The sequence below is a fragment of the Neurospora tetraspora genome (genome assembly GCF_033439725.1).
Source record: "Neurospora tetraspora strain CBS 560.94 chromosome Unknown B0H65scaffold_3, whole genome shotgun sequence".
In the NCBI taxonomy this organism is placed as follows: domain Eukaryota; kingdom Fungi; phylum Ascomycota; class Sordariomycetes; order Sordariales; family Sordariaceae; genus Neurospora; species Neurospora tetraspora.
Genome location: NW_026944385.1, coordinates 4,673,674 through 4,690,548, shown reverse-complemented (window position 1 = coordinate 4,690,548; position 16,875 = coordinate 4,673,674).

Here is a 16,875-nt window from a genome sequence, read left to right as displayed (position 1 = left end):
TTACGCTTACTTAATAGGATATTAACCGTTTAATAACTATTTATTACTACTATAAAATTATAAAATATAGCTAATATTTATTATTTAGTAATTTATTAATATAATACTATTGTTTGTAATATTTAGACTTCGGGTGTATTTTAGTATATATTATAGTAAGATCCTGAATATATTATAATAGAAATATCCGAGGTACTTTGGATATATTTTTATTTATAGGAAGTACTTTAAAAGTCCTATTATCTTACTATATAAAATACTTTGGATATAAATATTGCGAAATAAAATATTAAATTATAGGATAATTATATACAATATTCCTATTGCCTAATAGAGGTACATTATGCGTAAATTTATCAGCCGGTTTTATTAAATTATATATATCCCAAATCGAGTTTAAGGTATACGTAAAATATATATAAAGTATCTGTAAAGTATTTATAAAATATTTATAAAGTATTTATAAAAGCTTTATAGAGATTCGTATAATTATTAAATAATTTTAAAGTAATACTAAACTAAATTTTTATAAGGATAATAGTTATCCCTGTTTTTATTCTTATTTTTTTCTTTATTTTACCTATCCTATCCTTTTTAATTACTAATTACTATGAATAATTTAATACCGGGTAATATTTATTTTTGCTTTTCGTTTACTTTTTTTATAATTCTTTATTAATTATTATACTATTTAAATATATTTAAGGGTATCCTTTTAGGATTATTCGCCAAAGATTGGAATACCCTAATTGGTATATTTAGTTTAAGTTTCGACGTTATGGATTTTAAGAATATATAAGCTTTCGATAAGGTAATAATTCGAGATTTGAAAATTGAGGAAGAAAGTTTATAAATTCTTAGTAACGATTCCTTTAATATTAAAAATATACTTAAGTAACTACTATAGTTACTTTTAAACGAGGAGGTCGAAGAGATTCCCTACTAAGAAATCCGGTCGATAATTTACATTTCTTCCGATCCCAGCGAAGGGAATTATATTTTCTAACTCTAAACTAAATATATTCTTTATTTCTACGATTTCTTTAACTTTTTTAAAGATTAGAACTATAATTCGGGTATTATATATTATATATATTTAATGAAGGAAATAATGTTTAACGAAAAAATAAATTAGCGGAATTAAATAAAAATTTTATTAGGGTATTAAGTTCATTTTATCCGGGTTTTACTAATAAATTATTGATAAATTTAATAATATTTGGCTTCGGCCTATAGTAAAAACGAATATAAATTTGTCCGCGATTTAATTTTTAATTTAATAGAATTTTTATACGTTAAGAAAGAATATATAGGTATTAAGATTTATTTTCGTTGTAACCTTTATATGTAAAGAATAATTAATATAAATAAGAGTACGAACGGAATTTTAGAATTATAATATAAAGTATAAAAAGAATTCGTATAGAAGTACTACTTACAAAATAAAAACGGAAAGTAAATTATAGTATTATAATTTATCGAATTTATTTATAATTTTAAAAATACGAATTTATAAAAGGTAAAGTATAATACGCGCGAGGAGACTTATCGCTTAATCGCTTTTAAAAATATAGTAAATTCGCTTTTCTTAATATATTTATAAAATATATATTAATAAATATTATTATTTAAATAAAGCGGTAGTTGATATATATTATTAAGAACGAATATTAAAAAATAAAGTCCAAATTTTATTAAAGGAGGTATTTCTTTACCTCTTATAAGGATATTGCGAAGTATTATTAATAAAATATCATAAATAAAGCTTTCCGGAATTATAATAGAAGAGGGTATTTAATTATTAATAATTTCGAATATAAGGAGGCCGAAGACGATTTTTATACGGAAATTATATATAATAAATCGAAGAGAAAATATTATAATATATTTCCATTCCCGTATTTATTATTAGGGTTTATTAAATCCTTACTTTAAATTTAATTCGACCTTCGTAATACTTCATTAATATATTAATTCATATAGGAGTAAAGTATATTTTTAATTCCAAATAATTTATTAATAATTATTGTCCCCCTTATAGTATTCGCTTTAAAATTCTTACGTCGGTCGATTAAATTAAAATTCTATATTACGCCTCCTTTATTTGTAAGAAATATAATTATAGCCTTCCTATACTTAATAAAATCTTTAATATTTTTAAGAAGGGTATTATTAAATAAATTATAATAATTTACAATCGGATACTTTTTCCGGGTAAATCTTTTTATTTTTAAAGTTAAAAGGAGTAATTAATATATTTATCTATATTCAAATTTTATTAACGCTAGGGGGCTATATTATTAAAGGAGTTTACTAATGGATTTAATAACGAGGATTAAATTAGGGTTATAATTCGTAGGACGAAATTTATTTAGTACTTTTATAGTATCGATAAAGTAGCGTTCGCAATATCATATATAGGAGAATAATTCCGATATAAAGAAGTATATAAACTTATATAAAAGTATTAAAAACCTTTTAATAATCTTTTAATTACCTCCCCTTAATTATTTATTAATATTATTTTAGTATATTTAATATTTCTATTGGGAAGGGAAGTAATTTATATATATTTCCTTTTTCCCGGAATAATTTGAAAGATTTCGGGAAATCGAACATTTCGAAGTAAATATATTTCTTAAACGTATTTATAAACTATTCTTAGAAATTATATTTATATTTAAGAATCGGGCTTCTAAGTTAAATATAACCGCAACTCCTAATTAAAATATTTTTTACGCTTAAATTCATTTATTATAGCCTATATTTTTATATACATTTATATTAATTGTCGCTACTTACTTCTTTATTTTAAAGCTTTTAAAGAATTGTTTCGTATTTTCGAAAAGAAGTATAATATCCTATACAAATAGTTATATATATATACCCTAAAGAATATCCCAACGACTATCGTTAGAAAGTAATCGTTTCTAATATAAACTAGTAATAATTCAATAGTATATAGTAAATGTACTTTAATTTATATAATATTTATTAATATTAAATTAGCGTTTAGTACCTATTTATATAATAATAATTTCATTCGGAATATATTTGGAATATATAAAAGTACTATTTAATCTGTATTTTTATAAGGTATAAGGTATACTATAAATGTACCTTCTATAGTTATACTATTAAAAATCTTCCCTTTTATAGAAATAAACCGAATTATTATTTTATATTAAGAATTATAATATATAATTAGAAGTTTATTATCCACTTCTACGTAAATTATTACAATTTTATTAACCTGTTATTTACCTCTTTGTAAATATTTAGTTAATGGCTACTACTTTAGGAAACAATAACGCTAAAGATAGTTCTAAATTCTAAAATAAATTTGCTAATTAGGCCGAATATAAAATAGAATTAATTTAAGTAATTAGGTTTAACAAGAATATTTTATTAATAAATAAAAGAATTTGTAAAGGAGTTCCGCCGTATATTTAAATTAAGAAAGCGAATTACTAGATGTTTTATATTTATTGAAAAAGTTTGAATTTAATCGAAGCCTTCGCTATATATATAATTTTACCCGTTTCTATTAATTTAATATTTATTAACTTTTTTTTAATAGAAAGATTTTTAATTAAAGGCTTATTTTTCGGTATTATATTAATTTATATAGTATCTTTTATACTTAATTTAAACGGAAATATTATTATCGTTGGTAGAAAGCCGATTTAATTTCCGTTACTGACCTTATTACCGGTTAATTTATTCTAGCCCTATTAAAGAGTAAATTAGGTCTAAATAACGCTAAAATTATATAATAAGAATTAAAAACTTTAAAAGAAATAAGAAAGGAAAGGGTAAAACTATAAGAGAGTTTTTAAATGTTAAAGAACTAACTAAAGTAATAAATACGGCTTATCGTAACGAAGATTTGGGTAATTTTATCCTCCTTCTCAGTAACGGAAATACTAATTCTAATTTAAATTCTAATTTGGAATTCCCTTCTATTAGGATAATAACCCCCTCTACTAATAAAAGATTAATTATAATTAATACAAAATAATCCGTATATATCTATATTCCTTTGCAATATAACCGAAAGTAAATCTTCCTATACTGCGAATATAAAACGGTTCTATAATATAAAAAAGGAAGTAAACGAAATCCGTTAATTTATTATATAGAATTCGTTTAGTTCGCTTCTTAAAAGTAGATAAATAATACATTATTAACTTATTAATAACCGTTTATTAATATCCTTTATAGGTTACTATTTAGTAATTATGAAAAAATATATTTAAATTTTACTATAAAATTTATGCCGGAGGAAGTAATAAATAGAGCCTAGGCTACGCTTCGCTAATAGTTTCTAAAGGGTAAGGGGAAGGCTATTTCTATTAAATTCGACCCAGCTAAAGCCGATTATTAAGAGTATATGTTCGTATTAGAAATTAAAGTGAATAAAATAAATATCGAATCCTTTAAAAAATGGAAATAAATGTTAGAAGTAAAGTAGGAGGTTAAATAAATTGAATTAGAAATTAAATTCGTAGAAAATAGGAAATTAAAATTATTATTTTAATTTTAATTTTGAAGCAACGCTAAAGGGTACGATAATTCTAATTAATTTAGTAAATAAGGACGGGATAAAATTAACAAAAGTAACGCTCAAATAATCGGAAAAAAAAATTTATTAATTAAAGAAAATATAATTTTTATAAGAAGATAAATATAAATAAGCTTTATACTATGGAATATTAATTTTTATACTGGTACGAGAGTTATATTATTATAGTATAAATAAAGTATTTTTTAAGGTATATAAGGCGTTAATAAGATATTAGTGAGGCCGAAATAAATGGATGACGAAGTGGTATTTTAAGTATATAAAGTTTTAATTTTGGGTTAAGAATGCCGTAATAGACGGATAATGTTCTATATATATATAAAAATAAAAGTCCGGAAAAATATATAAAATTTCGGTAAATTACGTCCGGCGTTATTTTTATATATTATTAATGCGGCCTCCATTTCTACTTATCTTTAGCCGCTTACTAATTTATTTATTTTAATTTTTTTTTACTTATTACTAAAATTAATAAAATTAGAAGTATATAATATAGTAATTCTTAATTAATAGCTCGTCTTAGGGTGATAATTTAAATAAAATTAATATTCTAATTAATTAAAATAGCAAGTAAACTTTATACCTCCGCGATTTTATTCTTTACATAAATTATATTCATTATAAATACTAATACTAGCGTTGCTTTTTATTACTTTCTAATAGAATTATTATTAATTAAATATCTTTATTCGTTTTTTACTAAATTTTATTAATTTATATAATCGCTTACAATAAGTAATAAAGCAGACGGCTCAGCCTACGGCGGCTTAAATCCGTCCCCTTCCTTTTATACGTTCTTATACTTCGTAATATAATCTTCGTTATATTCATTTACTACCTTGTATTTAATTCGGTATAACTGGAGATATCGGCGATTCGTTACGGTATTCTTCTATTGTAGGGGACGTATTATATTCGGGCTAGATAATTGTTCATTAGCGGTAAATAATATATTAATTTAGTTAAGGATAGATTTATATTATTTCTATAACTAGGTTACTTTGTATAGGGCTCGGTTCGGTTCGGCTATCCGAAGAATTATCCGAATTTCCGAAAAAGGTAATAGGTTCTTTATTTTCGGAATTTCGAAAACTAATTTCCAAATCTAAATCGTTCTTAATTAATTTGGAATGAAGAGCGGGGATTATATTTATAATTTATATACGCTATATTAATAATTGCCCGTATTAATTAATTAATAAAGTAATTTATATAAGCTTATAATATAATATATTATTTTATCGATATAAAATCGTTATTACTATAAAATTAATATATACTTTATATATATTTATTTTCTTATTCGCGCTCTTTACGAATTTAATTGTAAGGATCCGTTCCTTAGGCTATTTATAGTCGAAATAGTATTATTTTTCGGAGTATTCTTTATTAATTAAAAGTATTTAATAAAACCGGTTATGGTATTCTATAAAATAAATTTTAATATTATATTAATATAAGTAAAATCGAATTTTATGTACGTTTCCCTTTTAAAGTAACTAAAGTAGAGGGTTTATTATAATAAAGCGAAGCGATCGGTTGGTTTGGAATATAATATATTTCGAAGTAATGATATAGTTATTAAATATTAAAGATCCGCTTATTAATATTATATATAATAATTTTTATTCCTTTAAAGGTTAGAAAATAATAAAACATTTCGCTATAAGGAACAATAATATAATTACCCTATCTAATATTAACGGCTTATTCGTAAAGGTTTATTAAATGGTCAAAAAGGCGAAAAGAATTTTTTATTTATATATATAATCTCTACCGGGTAACGTATAAAACGTTTGTCCGGTACTATACAAAGTTAGTAAATAGGCTAATATCTTTATTAATTATAATAAAAATAATATAGGAAGTAGAATGAGATAGGATATATGTAATTAATTAATACTATAGTCGGTGTAATTAATATTTTAAGAAAGACGGAAAGTTGAAAATAATCAAATACGAGGTAAAATATTAATTAAAGTGGAAAGGACAAGTAAGAAGATAACGGCGATAATAATATATAAATATAATATATTACGAATATAATATAGTATTTTAATAGTATTAATTAAAGGTTTGGAAAGGGTTTACAAATGGTTTATAGTAAATTAGTGGTAGTTTTGTAGAATATAAATATAATAATATTATTTCTCGTTATTACTAGCTATTCGCTACCTAAATTGATTAGAAGCTTAGAACGTAGTAATAATATTTTGATTAATTAAAACGTTTTTACAATTTTATAAAATATATATATTTTAATATATTAATTCCCTCTTATTATAATTTAGATTTATTAATATAATAAATTAATAATTGAATAAATATAATATATAAATTAAATTATAATATATATTATCCTTTTAGATATTATATAGGAATAATAAAAATATACGAACAAAAGCCTTTTTTATAATTAATATACAATAAAATATATTTAAAATAATGAAATTAAATTTGATTTTATTTAATATTTGTTAATATATTAGTACTACGATATATTATAAAATAGAAAATTACAATTTATATTTTAATTTTATTAAATATAAAATCTAATATATTATTTTCTTTTAACTCGTTTAAATAAATAAGCTGCTATTATAAAGTAGTTAAATAAACTAGAAAGAAGGTTAAGAAATACAGAATATAAGATAAAGAAACATATATATTATATTAAATATATATCAGAAGAATGTTTATGTTATTATTAAATAATTTTAAAATTAAAATAAAAAAAGAATTATCTTTATTTTTCACCTTTTAAATAACTAATAAGATAGATTTCACACTTGTTATTTAATAGAGGGCAAAAGTTTCTTTATAATATATTTTTATATAAAAGAAAAAAGAAAAGAAAACTTTTATTATTTTTTAATTTTAATAAAAACTTTTAAATAGTTACTAAGAAGTTACTTACCCTAAGCAAAACGGTAAGAAATACGACGTATAATGGAAATAAATACTTATATTATAATATTCATAACATTAAACTATGTATAACTTTTTAAAATTCTTTCTTTTAAAATTAAAAAGAACTAATTTTAGTTTTTGAACTTTAGAGAAACAAAAATACAAATCTTATATTCTCTATATATTTTGTATCTTAGATGGAGAAAAAAATGATTTTTTAATACAATTTGTTTACTTTAAAGAAATTTATAAGTTTTATTTCGGTTGGAAAAGTTTTTTTAAGTAGTTACTAAGAACTTACTTACCCTAAATAAAAGGGTAATTAATACGATATATAAAGAAAATAAATACTTATATTATAATATTGATGTTAAATTACATATAGCTTTTTAAAATTCTTTCTTTTAGAATTATAAAAGAATTAACTTTAGTTTTTTAACTTTAGAAGAATAAGAATATAAATTTTGTATTTTCTATCTTTTTTCTATCTTAAAAGGAGAAAAAAAGATTTTTTAATAATATTCTTTTACGTTAGAAAAACTTATAGGTTTTATTTTAATTAGAAAAGATTTTTTTTTAAATAGTTACTAAAAGGTTAGGTAGTACGGAAAAAGCAATGAAAAATATAAAATTTAAAAGAGGGAAATAATATTACTATTAAAGTATAACCTTGTACTATAATCGATCTAACTATTATTATTCAAATAAATAACCCTTTTATAACCTTTATATAACCCTTTATAAACTTTTCAATATCTATCTATTAAACCTTTAATAATTTAACGCTAAAACTTTACTATAATTTAAAAAATAATATTCTAAAATCTTATTGAATATGCTTTTACGTATCTTTGTTATTATCCTCCGGGTCGGAATAGGGTAAAGGAAAGTTACATTTAGTATAACGGTTATTAATATACGCCTTTAAATTACCCTTATTAGACTTAACGTTAAACAAAACCTACGCCGAATCCTAATTTTTATCTTTATAATTATAAGATATATAACCGGTTATATTAGTAGTAAAGATAGTATTATTTAAAATATTAAAATTTTAATTAAGTTACAATTTTTAACGTTAAAATTATAAATAGAACTTAAAGAAAAAACAAGTAAGAAAGTTAATTACGGTTTTTAAATAATTAAAAACTTTTAAATAACCCCCTATTAATAAGAAAGTAAGGGAACGAAAAAGGTAAGGAAATTTACGCGTAATTTATTTATAGCTGGTATAAATTTTACTATTATTTAGTAAAGGCTTTAGGTTTTCGTTATCCTTTTTAACGTTCTAGTATATAATATAAATATTATTAAATTAAGCGCCCTTTATATTCAATTTTAATCATTATTTATTTTCGTAAGTATATTTTATGTATTCAATAATACATTTATAAACTACCTTCTCGTTTTATTATTAGTATTTAATTATATTTTAATATAGGAAATTAATAATATCCTTCTTCGCTTTTATTATAGTATTAATTATATATTTATAAAATATTTATAAAGGGTTAACGGATAGTTAATAACCTGTTAGAAACCTCGGGCAAATTCCCCCCCCTCCCCCTTTTTTTTTATAATATAAAAATAATTCCCTACTAAAAATAAAAGACTTTAAATAGGGGTAATTCTAATATATATTCTTCGTAATAAAAATATTTAGGAAGGCTTTACGCTCTTAAGCGTATTCTATTTTATACTTCGCCGGGGAAAGTGCCGGCTCCGGGGCGGAATTAATATATTTGTTAAACGAAGTAACCTCCGTTATAATCTAATCGAAAAAATTTCAAGAAATTTATAGAATATTAAATTTAATTTCTATTAATAATTATTTTAATTAAAATCTTTTTTTAATAACCCTCTATTAACTTTCTAATAACCCTCCGGTAATTATCCAGTAACCCTTTAATAACCGCCCGGAAAATTTTTTAAAATATTAAATTTACTATTAATAATACGGATTTTATAGCGCTTAAAACGACTATTAATATTTATATTGAAAGATCCGTTCTTATATTTAATACTTAGGATAATTTAATAAATATCCTTATAGTATTTATATATTATATTTCTATCTTTGAAAGACCCTAATAACTGTAAAATTCGTTATTATTTTCGGCGAAGCGGTAGAAACGTTCGCCGAAGAAAGTTTTAACAATATGTATATTTTTACCGCCTTAAATTAAATTATAGTTAATAATTATTAAACCTTTAATAACGTTAGGAAAATAGTAATTTGTACTATAGGGATCGGCCTAAATATCGACGAAAATAAATAGCGTTGGAACGTTTTTAAGGCGCTATTTAAACGTTATATATTTATCGAAGGTAAGTTGTAAAAAGAATATTAATTTATATTTAGAAAAAAATTTAAAAAGATTTACTTTATAGAAACCTCGTATAAAAAATAAAAAAAGGGAAATTTCGTAGAAACTTCGCGTAAGAAATAAAGAAAGGTATTATAGAATATTCCAAGCAAGTAGTTAAATGCCCCACTCTATCTTAGGACACGCTCTAATGAACATAAGACTACTCTATCGAGTAGGATATATTATATAAAAGTACTCTCCCTATAAACCTCCGTCAAACTTAACTAGATTATTAATTTATATTATATTAACCTAACGTCTATTTTACTTATACTCTATAAAGTCGTATACGCAGTCCTAGGTTAAAGCTTTCGATAATACTTATCTTCAATTTCCTTTAATAAAGTTATCATTAATTGTTATATATTATTACTCTATCCTATGACTAATTATTTACTTTATTATTCTATATTAGTATCCCTTATAAAGTGTTACTTCGTATAATAAATAGTACTTATAATTTAATTTCAAACTAATTTCATTATTCTTTTATATCCTTTTTCGTTTTTTTCCTTTCGTAAAGGGGGAAATTCTATTTTCGTTTCATTAATTTTAATAATAATTTATTAAATCTAGTACTATTTATTCAACTTACCCTCTCAAACCAAATACTTACCCATCCTATTTAATTTTAAACCCCCTTTCTTTATAATTCTTTTATTATCCCTTTAAATCTTAAAATTAACCTTTACGATATTAAACGGCAATACTACTCTCTAAACGGCTTTTAACCTCTAAAAAGATAATCTAATACGTAAAGTATATTAAAATTTTAAATTTATAATAATTTAATCTTAACTTTATTATAAAGAACGTTTTAGCCCTCTAGCCGCCGAACTTTTTATTAAAACCGCCAAACTTCGCCTTAATATAGAAACCGGCCAAATCGAAATTTAAAAACATTAGGTCAATAAAGTAAATAACGATATTTATAATAAAATTTGAATCGTCAATATTAACGCGACTAATAAAGAAATCTAATAAATTCTACGCAAATATCGCAATTTTATTGCTAAATACCTTCTTAAGGGATATTAAACTTAGCCTTTCCTTAAAGAAAGAGATAGAGTTTCTATTAATTTAAAAAAAAGTATTAATAATAGTATATAATTAAGTTAAAAGCTAATAATAATAAAACTATTTAATACAAAATTAACGACGATACTATTAAAATAACCGCTAATATATTAATTCCCTCTAATGTTAACGGTTTTGTCGCTTCCAATTTTCAATCTTCGCCTAATAATGTTTCTAATACTATTAAAATAATTAACATACTGCCTCTTATAAATTCTATTTAAATTCTTATTTCTCTTTCTTTACTACTAATTCTAAATATTATTCCTAACGCTTTATTAAAATTATTTACTACTAAATTAATTAATAACGACGATATTTCTAACAAATTTACTAATATTTAGCCCTATTTTAACTATTTAGAAAATTTTATTACCTTCTCTTTCTTATATATAAATATTTTTCTAAATATTTAAACCGTTTTACTAATTATCACTCCTACTTTAGAAAAAATAATTAATTAAATATACCCTTCCGACTTTAAATACAGCAAAATTCTCCAATTAATCGAAAAAGTTAACGCCCTAAATTATATTTATATACACCACTCTAATAAGCGCCCTAACTTACCTGCTAATCCTTACTTATTCGAAGATAATCTTCTTTACTATATCGACTATTAAAACGAGCGACGTCTTTATATCCCTCGCTTGTATATATAGAAGATATTAGAATTAGTATACAATAAAAAGCATTATTTTGGTATTAATAAAATAATAGACGATTTATCTCAATTTTATACACAATATAAAACATATATAATTCGGAAGTATATTAAATACTACGAAATATACTGTTATAATTAATACAATCGGTAATCGATTCTAAACGGACTTCCACTTATTCGAATATTCCTACGCCTATTTTATACAATTACTATAAACTTCGTTACTAATATACCAACTATCAAATCCGCTAATACTATATAGTCTATCCTTAATTTTAATAAATTTAATATAATATATAGCTTTACTTATAAATTCAATAAGAAAATACTATTATTAATAAATTATTCAACTTATAGCACGTATAAATAAACTAAAATTTTACTCTAAATTTTGTATTACTATAATTAAAATTTACTGGGTACTATTATTGATAAACATAATCTTAAATTTATTTCTAATATTTAGTGCAATATTCTCGAAATTTTAATTATTTACTTACTCTTTTCTACAGTTCATTACGCCTAAATTAATAAATAATTAGAAGATATTAATTAAACGTTATAAATAATAATCCGTATATAATATATAACTAATACTCTTTCTTAAACGTTAATACTAATAACCCTATAATATAATTTAAATAATACTGTCCAATTTACAATTGGACTATCGCCTAACGAATTAATATATAAATTCAAACTTCAGACTATATTTAATCTTTTCGTCCTAATTATAAGAGAACCATTAACCGCAAAATCATTAATTTTACTATATTAAAAATATTAATTTAAAATTGCCCAATTTATCAATAGGGTTAATATAATTATTGAAAAACATTATAATACTAAATACGCTCCAATTACATTCGAAATTAAAAGTAAATTTATTTACAATTAAATAAAGATTATTATTTATCTAATAACTTAAAGAAGAAATAGTCTATAAACTGTATAAGCCCTTATAAAAGTCTCGAAAAAATTAGCCCTCTAACTTATAAATTTAACCTACCCGGCGATTAACGTATATATCTAATTATTTTAATAATTTACTTTTATAAACCCGCCTAAAGACCGGATCCCTTTAATTATAAAATACCGCCTGTTAAATTTCTAAAAATTAATAATTAAAAGGAATAGGAAATCGAAAGTTTAGTAATTAAGAATTAAAATCCGTTGGATATTAAATATTTAATTAAATAAATTAGATATTAAAAAAAATATATATATATAAGAATTACGTACCGAATTTATAAGGAATTCGAAGGAGAAAGTAAAAGAATTCAATATAAAATACCCGCTAAAATTTCCGTTCCGGGGCACTCGTAAGAAAATGATTTAGCGTATTAATTGTTAAAATAAGTAATTGTAAATTAAATTTAATAAGAGTACTAAAAAGTTTTTTTCAATAACGCGGAAAAAAAAGAAACGAATATTTCTTTTATCATATTTTCTTCATTTTTATTTTCTTTTAATTTTCACTTTTAACTTAATAAAAGTTTTAAAATATTATTTAATCAAACTCCTAGTTTTAATAAAGTTATTAACTAATATTACTAATTTATAATATATTATATTATTTCTATAGTTCTATCGCTTTCCTTTCTATTTTATTCTAATAAAATAATAGTAATATAAGAGAACGCTAAAGCTTAAATAAATATAATCGCACAAAATAAATAACTCTCCTGGCAAATAATTAAAAATATAATTTCGAATAAAGTCGAAAGGTCTTAGTACTTATATAACCTTTTATATAATTCAAAATCCTTCTTTCCTTCCAAAACTTCTTCTCTACTCTATCAACTTCATTACAACCTACCCTATCCTTACAATCCCCCTTATTCGCTAAATTTATCCCTTTACCTATTAATTATTATACTACTTATTAATATAGAGGATGTTAAAATACCTTTAATACTTCCTAGTAACGAACTTATAAATAATTTCAATAACTAGATCAACAATTACAACGACCCTAATAATAACCTTCGTACCCTATTGCAAAATCGCCCAATAACTCCCCTTACTTTAAAATTAAACTAATGTTTCCTAATATTAGTAATTATAACAAAATACTTTAATCGCTATACTATAACTAATAGCGCTTCTAAACTTATTAATTTTAAAACTAATAATCTATATATTATAATCCCCGATTTTATCGCTAATCGCATTACTAGTATAAATACCGAATATTTATATAATTTCTTCTAATATATTCGCCTTCAATATATTATTAACTATTTTACCAGCTTATACAACTTTAATAGCCCCTACAACTTATCTAACTATTACCCCAACACTAAATTTTATATACTAAATAATATCTTAATTGTTAATAACAAAAAGGCTAATAACGGTTACTACTATATACCCCTTATAATAATCAACTACTTTTTCGTACTTTATAATAACCAATTACTATTACTCCTCTACAATATAATCAATCGTACTGGCGTTTAAATTAACCTCGACTAAATAATTTTACAAACCCTAAATAATAACTTACACTATCTTACATCGGCTATATTATCGGCGCCAATCTGCGAAAACTTTATTCCTAATAATAAATTTAATAATTAGTAAAATTAGGTTATTACTTTATTTAATTACTTTAATATTTATATATAGCTCTCGTACTTAAAAAAAACCTTCGAGTTCATTCCGACCATTCCTATCGCCTATAATAACGCTATATTCTACCGTAGCTAAATAACAAAAATCTACTATACTTTATATATGATTCAATACTATATTAATCTTAATAATATTATTTCAAAATTTATTAACCCTATTAGCCGCCTTATTATTCTTAATAATTACAACTTTTTTAGAAATTTAGAAATAATATAAATTAAATTTTTTAATTAATAACGCTACTGCCGCTTTATACCTGACTCCTATTATAATTATCCTAACCGACCTATTCAATATATCCAACGCTAAAATAATACTTAAAAAAGCGTATAAAGCTACCCTATATATTATCCAATTGCGTAATAATATTAGTATTTATAACGAAGCTAACAATAAAAGTAAATCCTACCTATCCTTCGAAAATAAAATTAATATATTCAATAAAGATTACTAGGACTTAAATATCGAAATTAATTATAATCTACGCAAGGATATCAAAAAGATTATTGAAATATATATAATAAATATCAATAATTATAAAAGGGAATTCATAAGTACGTACAGCTTTTTATAAAATAAATTAATACGCAATACTAAAGGCGCCCTTAATAACGTTCTAAAGAAGTAGAATAATAACGACTCTACTTTTATCGACAAAATCCTATTAAAAGACACTTTACTAGCTATTTAATACTTTAATTATAGTACTAATCTACTCGAATAAATGAATAACTTACTAAATCGCGTAAAATATTTATACTATACTTAAATAACTCCAATTAAATTTACTATAAATAAATTTCCTATACATAAAATTAAAATCGTTCGTAAAGTAGAAATCGTTAAGGAAGTCCTAATTACCACTAAAATAAATAATTTAAATACTATTCCTAATATTGTTACTACCGGCTTCGAAAAGTATAAATATCTTTTAGAAAGCTCTAACCTCTATTAGGGAAAAATAATAAAATAATTGAAAATAGAATTATCGAATATACGCCAAAGATTTATCGAATTCTAAAGATTTTATATCCGCTGTACTCCTTTATTAGCGTCTACTATACGTATATATTATACTAATAACTATATTTAATATTATTCCTCTTTATAACGTTCGTTCTAATAATATATTACTTTATAATATACCTAACTTCATTAGTATATCGAACAAATTTAATATACTAACTACTTATTTTATTAATCGCTTTAATACTATACTAATTACTCGCTTTCCGCGTCCTAATAATATTATAAATAATAAAAGTAAAATAATTCCCTGCTTAATCGCAAACGCACGCATTAAAATCCTCCTAAATTTAATAAGAATAATTATAAAGATAACGATAATTTTAATACTCGTTCGTTTCGTTATAAGTATTATTAAGGATCTCCTCTGTCATTACTATCTATACTAACTACTCGCTATTATTCGGTTCTCGTATTAGAATATCTTAATTATCGGAAATAAATTTCGGTAATCAAAAGTTATATAGGATATAAAAAAGAGTATGTATTAATAGTAAAGAAAGCGATAATTCTTATTTTCTATTTTATATTTAATAATAATTTTAATAAATATTAAATACTCTTCTCCTTTCGTCGAAGGGGAAATATTATAAAATATTTTAAGCACATACCTAAATACCCCACTCTATCTTAATATATACTCTATTAAACGTAGGACTACTCTATCGAATAGGATATATTATATAAAAATACTCTCCCTATTAACCTCTGTCAAAATTAATTAAATTATCAATTTATATTATATTAACCTAACGTCTATTTTACATATATTCCATAAAATCGTATACGAAGTCCTAAGTTAAAGCTCTGAATAATACTTATTTTTAACTTCCTTTAACAAAATTATCGTTAACTATTACACACTATTATTCTATCTAGCAACCAATTACTCACTCTATCATTCTATATTAGCATCCCTTGTAAAGCATCGCTTCGCGTAACAAAAGGGAAACCTCGCGGAAATTTTGCGTAAGAAATAAAGAGAAGAAAAATTTATAGAAACTTCGCGTAAAAAATAAAAAAAGGGAAATTTTACGGAAATTTTATAGAAACTTTGTATAATTTATTCCTAAGTATTTTATAGTTACGGCGGATAAAAGTAATATCATATTTAAGGAGGAAAGGAAGAAGTAGAATTTAACTGGTCGCTTTTCATTTAAATACCCTAATTTAATGGGTTACTTTATTTGGGACCGACTCGGCGGGCAGTGTTACTTTTCTCCGCGGGCAGTACTATAGTAATCCCTAACCCTGTGATATTCCGTGTGGTTTTAAATATCCTCGTATTATTCTAGTGACATCTAGTAATAATTTCGTAGTATTGAACGTTTTATTATAATTTGATAAAATAAGATCTAAGCACTACAATTATATTTATACGTAAAATCTAACTATTTAACTCCTATTCATTCCCCTACTTTCTTTCTTAAAGGTTTTATCGTTCTACCGCTTCTAATTATAGTTAGCGTTGACGAAGGTGTTGATAAAGGTGTTGACGAACGTATTATAGTACGTTTTTTACGGGCAGGTTGTTTGTCAGAGCTTAATGAGATTAAGGGTGTAAGAGTTAGAGGAATTTCGTTATTTAAAATAGAAGAATTTAG